Source organism: Hypomesus nipponensis, chromosome 23 (genome assembly GCF_054491055.1).
Source record: "Hypomesus nipponensis isolate SF chromosome 23, ASM5449105v1, whole genome shotgun sequence".
NCBI lineage: Eukaryota > Metazoa > Chordata > Actinopteri > Osmeriformes > Osmeridae > Hypomesus > Hypomesus nipponensis.
Window position 1 is genome coordinate 17,017,705 of NC_140383.1, and position 10,079 is coordinate 17,027,783.

The 10,079-nt window shown below is 42.6% G+C and overlaps 1 long non-coding RNA gene and 1 pseudogene across 2 annotated transcripts; both read right to left on the reverse strand.

The window, feature by feature from the left end:
• Positions 1 to 2,528: 2,528 nt before the first annotated feature.
• On the reverse strand, positions 2,529 to 5,177 carry LOC146234411 (uncharacterized; annotated as a pseudogene).
• Positions 5,178 to 6,614: 1,437 nt separating this feature from the next.
• Positions 6,615 to 9,300, reverse strand: LOC146234412 (uncharacterized). 2 transcript variants are annotated; one of them, XR_014741749.1, is made up of 3 exons: positions 8,860 to 9,300; positions 8,206 to 8,323; positions 6,615 to 7,713 (listed from the first exon to the last, which is right to left on the reverse strand). It is a non-coding gene; the product is annotated as an uncharacterized LOC146234412 (long non-coding RNA). The 2 variants fall into 2 exon arrangements; XR_014741750.1 differs by having other exon boundaries at positions 6,615 to 7,583; positions 8,860 to 9,288.
• Positions 9,301 to 10,079: the final 779 nt, after the last annotated feature.

The following is a 10,079-nucleotide window of genomic DNA, read 5'->3' on the forward strand; positions in this document are numbered from 1 at the left end:
TAATAATCAGTCTCATCTTTAGGAATGAATTTGTTGTAGAGAGTGTAGAGCCAATCGTAACATCAGTGAACACGCACGTCAAAATATCTTTACAATGTATTTATTCAAGTAAGGTAAACGGATCTTATGAACAAGTTAGATTATGGATTTGATATGAGTTATTGGTTTCAATGAACAGAATGAAATGGACTAACTTAAAGAAATACAGAAATGGTAAGTCAATGATTACATCCTTACAAATCATAAACAGAGCTCACGCCAATGCCATGTCTGGGAGGAAAGAGCGTTAGCCATAGTTACGTTTGATCAGGGGTTGATCAATGAGGTTGAGGGCGGTTTGCGCCAAAGGTCCCATATTAATTACCCTATGAAACATTACAGTCATTACTGTCTTGTCATTTCAATAGGCTGTTATATTGAATAAGCAAGAAGTCAGGCTTATTCTGCATGTCGTCCATCAAGTAGCCCTAGCCTAGATTTACCAAACAAATTACATTTGCCTCATCAACACATAAATGAGTGGCAGTAGATGGTAGCAAGAGATCACAAAACATAGCATTCAATTTAGAATGGATGTCTGCTTTATTGTGATTGCTTTAATTAGACTAAACATAGAAAGTTACTACGAGCTAGTTTGCAAAAACATCAGATTGTGGAAATCAACAACAGGCCATGCTTTCATCTCAATATCATGCCACAGGTATGTGTATAACATGTAAAAATCATCTACTCACCAGAAAGGTTTTCCCAGAAAAGTATAAGCCAACAAAAAAGGTTTGTAAGTTGAGCTTGCTTGATCGCCTTTGGTCGAGGGTTCTGGGAGTCATTTTCAGCACTGGGATCCAGCTCAACTTGGTTGACATTGTTGATAATTCACTAGGCTATGTTACGTTGTTTGTGTGGCCTGATTAAAACGAGTACAAAATAATGCAGGTGCCTCCAGACAGACTAACGTGCTAGGATTGTAATACATCGTTTTATTTTTCCTACTTATTTTGTGAACACGGGCTGTGTTGCCAACTCAGTAGGTTTACGAGATGGAAGCCAGGTAGAGAAAACAACAATGCATAGCAATCAAGTTAGACTGACTGGATTTATCTGAATTATTGTGTATTCATTATAATCTGACCACACACACAATGTAACATAGCCTAGTAAATTAGCAACAGATAATTTGTTGATTCGACTCTTTACTACACTACGAGCTAGCTAGTTTGGCAAAAACATCACCTCGTGAAATACAACAGTCCATGCTTTCATCTCAGTATCGTGCAAAATATATATAGGTGGTATAATTTGAGTAATACAAATTACTGACTGACAAGAACACATTTGTGTTGCCGGTGGGGAGCACAAAACCAATGTGTTAAATCTGCAATGAGGTGGTTGCCCTTGTCAAAAGTGGTTGAGCGGTTAGGGAATCGGGCTAGTAATCAAAAGGTTGCTAGATCGATTCCCGGCCGTGTCAATTGTCGTTGTGTACTTGAGCAAGGCACTTCACCCTACTTGCCTCGGGGGAATGTCCCAATGCTAAATGAATAAATGTAAATGTAATGTAAACATCTTCAGACCATCAGTGAAGGTTTCCATTTTTTGTGTGGACGCTACACTAATAGAAACCAGCAGACTGATACAATAGTGTATTTGTCACTAGCCTATTGATATTGCTCATAATGTTAAGCTTTAACACATAGGATAGATAAATACTTTATTAATCCCGTGGGGATATTCAGGTGTCTCTCACAGCTCTCATACCAACAACAACCACAGACAATATGTACAGACAACACAATACAAACAGACAACACAACACAACAAGGCCATGTACAGAATTGATAAAATAAAAACGTAGAACGTAGGGTGCTGAGCTGCCCGCTACACAAGCTGCTGGACTGTCCTCCTAGGACACGGCGGAGGGGATGACCGACACCGCCCACGATGGCCAAGAGCTTGCCCCGCATCTGTATCTTCACAACCGCCTTCCTGACCAGTCTGTCCAGCCCCTTAGTGTATCCCTTCCGCTTTGCTCCAGCTCTGCACCCGCGTATCGGCTCTCGAAGCTCCGCAGTTTAGCAGTCCCTCGCCACGCCATGGCAACCTACTCAGTCATCCAATCAAATCAAATAATGCCAGTGTCGTCGCCTAACTGGTTACCACGCTAACTGATTCCCCAGCTGTGCGTTCACGTATCAGTCTTCCCCCATCACCAGATTCGTTACAAATTTACAAACATATTACTTGCGATTTTCAAGTCGGATCTCATATTTGCTGCGGCGACCAACCCTTTTTTCAGTAGAATGTAGCCGTGAATAATATCCCAGCTAACAAGGGACGTCCTGGGGACGTTTGGTGACGTTCCTATTTGGTCCCCTATAGGTTATCCCGTGACGTTATTGGTTTGGTTATAATATATGACATTATGTTACAAACTTTCGGGGGGTTCCAGGAACATCATTCGTTGGTCATAACGTAGCCACCTAAATTCCGAACTGATATTTTACAAAACGTTTTCATCCCGCATCCTTTATTTATAGGAGGTGCAGCTGTTGGTGTACAGGGAGAAGAGCAGAAAGGAAAGGACGCAGCCCTGAGGAGATCCGGTGCTGATGGACCGGGAGTCAGAGACTTGTGTTCCCAGCTTAACACACTGCTTCCTGTCAGACAGGAAGTCTGTGATCCACCTGCAGGAGGAGTCGGGCACGTTCAGCTGGGAGAGCTTGTCCTGTAGCAGAGTAGGGATGATAGTGTTGAAGGCAGAGCTGAAGTCCACAAACAGGATCCTGGCGTAGGATGCTGGGGAGTCCAGGTGCTGTAGGGTGAAGTGGAGGGCCATGTAAATGGCATCATCCACAGATCTGTTGGCTCTGTAGGCAAACTGCAGTGGGTCCAGGAAAGGGTCTGTGATGGATTTGAGGTGTGCCAGCACAAGCCGCTCAAAAGACTTAATTACCACAGAGGTCAGGGCGACGGGTCTGTGGTCATTGAGTCCTGTCGGCCTTGGCTTTTCGGGCACAAGGATGATGGTGGAGGACTTGAGACAGGCTGGCACATGGCATGTCTCCAGGGAGGTGTTAAAGATATTGGTAAACACCGGAGACAGCTGGTCAGCGCAGACAGAGTCTGGCCCAGCTGCTTTGAGGGGGTTCTGAGTCTTGAAAAGTCTGTTAACGTCACCCTCCCGAATGGAGAGAGTTGTCACTGTAGAGGGGGGGAGGCCTCATGGGTGGGAAGGGGTAATTCAGGACTGTCCAATTGGCTTTCAAATCTACAGTAGAACTTGTTCAGGTCGTTGGCTGTCTCTATCCCCACTCCTAAATGATTCCTCTTTTTCTGACCCCAACCTTCTGAGCTCTGCTGAGAACCAGGGCTTGTCGTCGTTGAAGTTCACCCTGGTGCGTGTTGGAATACAGCAGTCCTCACAGAAGCTGATGTATGATGTCACAGCCTCTGTGAGTTCATCCAGACTATTGGTAGCAGTCGTGAACATATCCCAGTCAGTACAGTCCAAGCACGCCCGCAGATCCTCCATAGCCTCCCTGGTCCACTGTTTTGATGTCCTCACAACAGGTTTACAGAGCTGGGGTCTCATTTATGAAGCTTGCGTACGCACAAAACGGGGCTGAAAATGTGCGTACGCCACTTTCCACGCAAAGGTTGTGATTTATAAAAAACGAACTTGACAGGAGAATGTATAGGCCTACGCACATTTTGAAAACAGTTGGAATTGGTGACGCAGATGACCGTACTGTCGTCAGACTGCAGAAATTGAATGTGGGAAGAACATTATTCGTAATATTTATACATTTTGTTTTGCTCAAACACGTTTTTTTCATTCAATTTCATGATTATCATGAAGATTACATCCAGCAGTGTTATTTGCGCTTGTACTGAGTGATTCTTGTACCATAAACACCTTGTACAATCCAACTCAAATTTTAAATACAAATTCAGCGCTTCCTCACCATCAGATTGTCCACTACGGGAGTTCAGGAGGGGGAGATTCCCCAATTGCATGGAATACAGGATAACATCACATATCCTACCTTTAGATAACTGCAGAACACAGTGTATAACTAAATATATTTATTTAATACTGTGCAAATATCCTCATATGTCAAAAACAATACAGTCGTCAAGCTCCCGTGCAATCGCTACAGTCTACGTCCTCGTTATCAGTCCAGACTTTAATAAATTACTGTTTATAACAAAACGCTTTTGTTTTCAAATTGTATCTCAACTGGCAGTATCACTGCCACAGTTGACGCCACTCGCACAGTTTTTTTAAATTGGTGATCTACCGGCCACCACATTTTCAGAGTTTTCGGGCTCCACCAATAGGCTAACAGTGTCTGAGAAGTTGTCATGCGCTATGATTCACCTTAAAGAACAATCGTATGCCAGGGTCATGATGAGATACTAGATTAGCATTCATGAGGTGCTTTGCATTCACTATATATGGTTAAAAATGGGCGTGTTTAGGGCGGGGTACAATGCTGATTCATGTACGCACACTTGTGGGTAATCTGTGATTTAAAAAGGGAACCTTGCGTACAGGTGTGCGTACGCACGGTTTTATAAATCTGAATTTTTGTGTGCGTACGCCATTTTAGGCTTTTGGGCGTACGTACACTTTTAGTAAGAATCCTACGCACAGTTTTATAAATGAGACCCCTGGAATATCTGCCTGTATGCAGGAATCAGATGGACCATGGTATGGTCAGAGTGACCCAGTGCTGCATAAGGGATGGCGTGGTAGGTTCTACTGACTGTAGTGTAGCAGTGATCCAGAGTGTTCTCTTCTCTGGTAGGGCATTGGATGAATTGTCTGTATTTAGGGAGTTTGTGGCTGAGATTACCTTTGTTAAAGTTTGTTAGAGTACGATAACAAGACACTCAGAATCTGGTCGGCGAGCATGGGTTGGGGCTCTTTAACCTGTGTGCCCGGCGCCATGTAAACTGAGCAACGCAAATTCTCGTGGCGAATAAAAAGGTTTACAGATTATAAAAAATGATTCCAGATCCGGACAACAATGTTGCAGAATCACTGTCCCATCTACACACAAACCACTGTTGATGTAGAAACAAATACCACCGCCTTTAGTTTTGCCGGAGAGTGCAGTGTCCTGGTCAGCTCTCACGAGTTGAAAGACTGCCAGATGTAAGGAGGTGTCCGGCATCAAATCGCACAGCCATGTCATATGCATATATGTATGTGTATGAAATCTGTAATCTTCTATGTTCATTGGTAAGAGACAGGAAGTCTGGGTGACCTGAAAGAGTTCTTGTCACCTGGGGGGAAGAGACAGTTGGTCTAAGGACAATGTGGGTTTGGTTGTATTGTTCTTGTCACCTGTGGTGATAGATAAATGTCTGCCCTGACTCTTCCTGTTTCATAGGTGAAGTTAATTAAGTTCTTGTTTGAAGATGGTCACACAAAGGACAGTTGACCATTTGATTGGTCAACCCCTGTGGCTTTATTATCTACTGCTCTGGAGAGAGCTGCGACAACAAATAACTTTGGGACTCTTGGTGGAAATGTATTGTTTTAAGCTGTCACTAAGTTGAGTTAGCCAATCACAGAGTTTGCTACATTGATTGATTGACCTTACAGAATGCCATTGATCTAAAGTTTATATAAGGTTGAACATGTGTGATAGTCGCTATCACTCTTACGAACGATCTGTGTAGATGGCACCTCCTTCGTTAATGACTGATCACAAAGTACTTTGTTTAATCATATGAAATGGTATAGTCTTAATAAATTGTATTGAAACTGCCATCTTCGACTATGTTCAATCTACACAGTCCAGCAATAATTTTCTACCACAGTTTGGTGCCGAAAACCCGGAATCCTCGTCTGCTCAGCGTTTTAACAGACTTCTCCCTTTGACGGCGACTTGATCAATCCGGCTGGAAACGGCTGCCTATTCAATTTATTCCGCACCGCCCACTTTTTTCATATTTTTGCACTTCCGCTTTACCGGGGATATCATTCAATTCAATGGAGAACTGTTGAGAAGTCCCGCTGCTAAAATATTAAATCATTTGGTGGATTTGTGCAAGATGTGCTATGTTCGTGTGCTACAACAAGTCAACACATACATCCTTTCACTGGATGGCTTGAAAACGACTTTTTGTTGATATAATTCGTTTGCCGGTCAGGTTTGAGACTTCCCCTCAAAACCGACCAGCTAGCACTGTGAGCAGTAGAACGTTAGCTAGCTTCTTGTTTATCTACTTGAGGCTCTAGTTTTTACATCAGGTCTCTGCTATTAGCCATAAACTGCAAATTTATGAGTGACAAATTGTGCTGTAATAATAAATAGTAACAACTTTTTCATCGAGGGGCTTTGGTACAAGCGATATGCAACGTGTTAAAACTTACAAAATATCTATCTTCCCTCCTATCTAATGGCGATTATAAAGACGCATGAAATAATTTGATTGCTGCGTTGTTTCAAAAGCTTTATATTAAACTTAGATGCACTGCAGCAATTGTTTTGCTCACAGCCATGCCCATACATTTGGTTATAATCATGTATCTATTTCATGAATTGAGAACACTAAAACACACTAAAATATAGTTACTTTACACCCTTTATTGATACGAGCAGACAAAAGGAAACTTCAGTGTTTTTTTTTATTCAGCGCCTTCAGCCAGGGACGCAGATCCTCAACTTTGGTTGGAGGTCGATGCAAATTATGTCGGCCCAACACTCGGACCTCTTCTTTCCATGGTCAAAACAATGATCATACAGGGTCTGATTCTGTCTTCTCCACCTGTTATGGCAGCCACAAACTGCAGTTGACGCTGGGCATCTCTATTAGCCATAAATGAGTACCAGAGCCTGTTTAAGACACTGTCTTTTAGCACCGTTATAAAGTGGAAAGTATCTAAACCGGAAATGAGAATACGCGGATGGCCGCGCCCATTGTGACTTCCGGAATAAGGTCAATACCTCAACCAAAATTTGACGGAGACAGCGGGGCCGATTCTGAGGGGGTTTGACTGATTTGCGCTGTGGCTGACGCGGGATCTTAAAAGAACAGGTGAGATAGTCTGTTGGCTTCTGTGTGATTGAATTGTCTAAATTTGTGTTGTTTTAGGCTATTGCCAATAATTCGGTTAAGTTAAGAACCGAGGCACAGATCACAGGTGTACCCTTGCAGTAATCACAGCTCCTCTACCTGCCTGCCATCCTGCAACACAAACAAAGACACAGAAACAGACAGGGAGAAGGGAACCAAACAATGCACAGAGCCAACAATCTAACATGGTTTATGCCATCATCACAACAGGCATAACCTCCCAATCACTACAAGGCATTCAGGTAACTGTAATGTCCTATTGACATCTGTGAACATCTGCTTTCTACATTTACATTTAGTCATTTAGCACACGCTCTTATCCAGAGCGACTTACAGTAAGTACAGGGACATTCCCCCCGAGGCAAGTAGGGTGAAGTGCCTTGCCCAAGGACACAACGTCAAGTGGCACAGCCGGGAATCAAACTGACTGAAGGATGGGTGGTAACAGTCTCTTAGGATCCTGCCAGCTTTCCTGAGGCATCGTGTGTGGTGTCCTGTAGGGCAGGGAGCATCCTGCCATTGATGAACTTAGCAGGCCGGACCACACTACGTAGTGCCTTGCGGCCCCTGTCTGTGCAGGTCCCATACCACACTGATGCAACCAGTCAGTTCTCTATAGTGCATCTGTAAAGGTTAGTGAGGATGACTGAGTCCATGCCAAACTTCTTAAGTCTCCTCAGGAAGAAGAGGCGTTTTTTCCATATGGTTATTTAAGGATAATCATCCTCTATTAATGAGATTTCACACAGCAATTTTTTAAACAATATTCTGTGTCCACCATACTTCATTATTATAATATATCTGAGAATTCTGGGAGTGCAGGGTTCTAGTCGGGTAATAAAGTACTATGAGTTTGTAGGGTGTTTAATATTTGTCAAACTGCAAAAACTATTCCCCCATGGTTTAATGGAAGAGGGGAAACTGAATAGTGTATTAAGATTAACCAAATGATGTCAATACCTACAATACAATAAATTGTAATTATTTGACTATGGGTTATATCTGAGCAAGAATGGTCAAAGTAAGGTGAAATTAAATATACATTTAATAACATTGCAAATTAATTAAATAAATTACAAGGTAAACATGATACAAAGCAACGGGTTTAAATCTTACCTTCGCTACCATGATTGGAGACCCAGAGAGTTGGAGGTGAGAAACGAGGAGGACAAGCCAGGGCTGAGGATAAGGCCTCAGGAGATGAAGAATCCACAGAACATTGCTTCACAATTCCCTTTATACACAAGAACAACCAATCACACCACATCCTCATTACTTATCAACACATGACTACTAATGTGACAGTAAGTAACAACGTAACACAGTGAGGTGTGAGTCCCATCAAGCAGAGACTCTGTCTCCAGATTTTAGAATGAGAGGTGGGGACAGGGTGACACCCAGCCTTACAAGCTCTATAAATTATGATGGTGTCCAACCATCAATGTGCTTTGTAGGTGAGATGAAGGATTTTTAATTAGAATAGATTCAGTATTTACAGGGAGGCAGTTGAGAGAAGCTATTAATGGAAGAAATATGATCTATCTTCCTAGTTAGATTTGTAAGGGATAATGTATAGAACGCCGGTCATTATCGGGAAAATAAGCCCCGACAGGGCGAACAGCACCGCGAAGCGGAGGGGTGTACCTTCGCTCTGAAGGGGCTTATTTTCCCGATAATGACCGGCGTTCTATACATTATCCCGCATATTACACGGCTACTTGCCAACAAAATTACTTAACACAGGGTGTCTTTTTACAATTTATTTGTTACCATTCGTAGTGTTGATCAGCAGATAAATAGTTCGCCAAAAACATTGAACTTCATAGACGTTGAACATTCTTCAGGCTTCAAATCAGCTGACGTCGCTAAGCAACGGAGTACGCTGGGGTTGAAAAGTTACCGGACTACTTGCGGATTGCTACGAAAGACGTGAATCAGAAGCAAAAAGGCCACTTTCCTTGACAGCGGTCTGTTATTCATAGCAACGGACTGTTATCAGACATTCTAAAACTGGTTGTTCCCATCCTTGATTGTGATTGGCTATATCGCATTCCATGCCGTTGTAAAATCCAGCATAACCTCACAGGTTGTCCTCATAACATTCTTTAACATTCCATATTACTGCGCATCGAATATTTCAAATTGAAAAAGACGGCAAAGATGTCCATCTGGCTGTTGCGTGGCAACGGTTTATGTAGGAACTATACTTTGTAGTAGCGGAAGAATGACGGTTTATTATTAAACTATTTTGTTTCTAATTGTTTTTATTGATGAAATCATATCAAATATTTGTAGTAACAGTTTTAGAAAAGCAATAAGCCCCAAGAGGCCGTGGTTTACGCAGATTTTAGAACAGGTATAAGGGGGTTTTCGGCGCTTCGCGTCGTGCCTAACAGCTCCCCTTACGTGTTCTAAAATCAGCGTAAACCACGGCCTCTTGGGGCTTATTTTATTGCTTAAATAACAGACCGCAGAACGTTGGGAAGGCCCATTCAAGTGAATGGAGCTTTCTACAGCGGAACAGCCGTGTAATAAACATGTTAAACAAAATATTAGCCTAATCGTTTAATACAGGTGTATCTTATTATAAGGAGACATTTCGCCAACAAATACCAAGAAATAGGTTGCAGCAGTTTGTCTTGCAAAATCCGCTAATGGACTGAGCTCGAATAGCTTTAGCGACTTTCGCTATAATTAAAAAGGAGATGCAATCTTTCAACAGACCCTCCAATCATCAAGCAGAAACCCGGCGTGCGTTACGCTGAGCGTCCTTGGGAGGGACATAATTGCAGCATTTATACAAAGACCGTATAGTTTCGAAGCAGCTCCATTAAAGTCCCTGGACGCTGGGCTTCAACAGAGAAATACACTGTGACGCTATAGGAAAGTATGAGAAGGAAATCGAGTCGACCTGCATCTGATTCTGAACAAACTCGTCTTCGAGATGAACGTGTTCTAACACGTTCAAAATGTTAACACAGTTGATCATC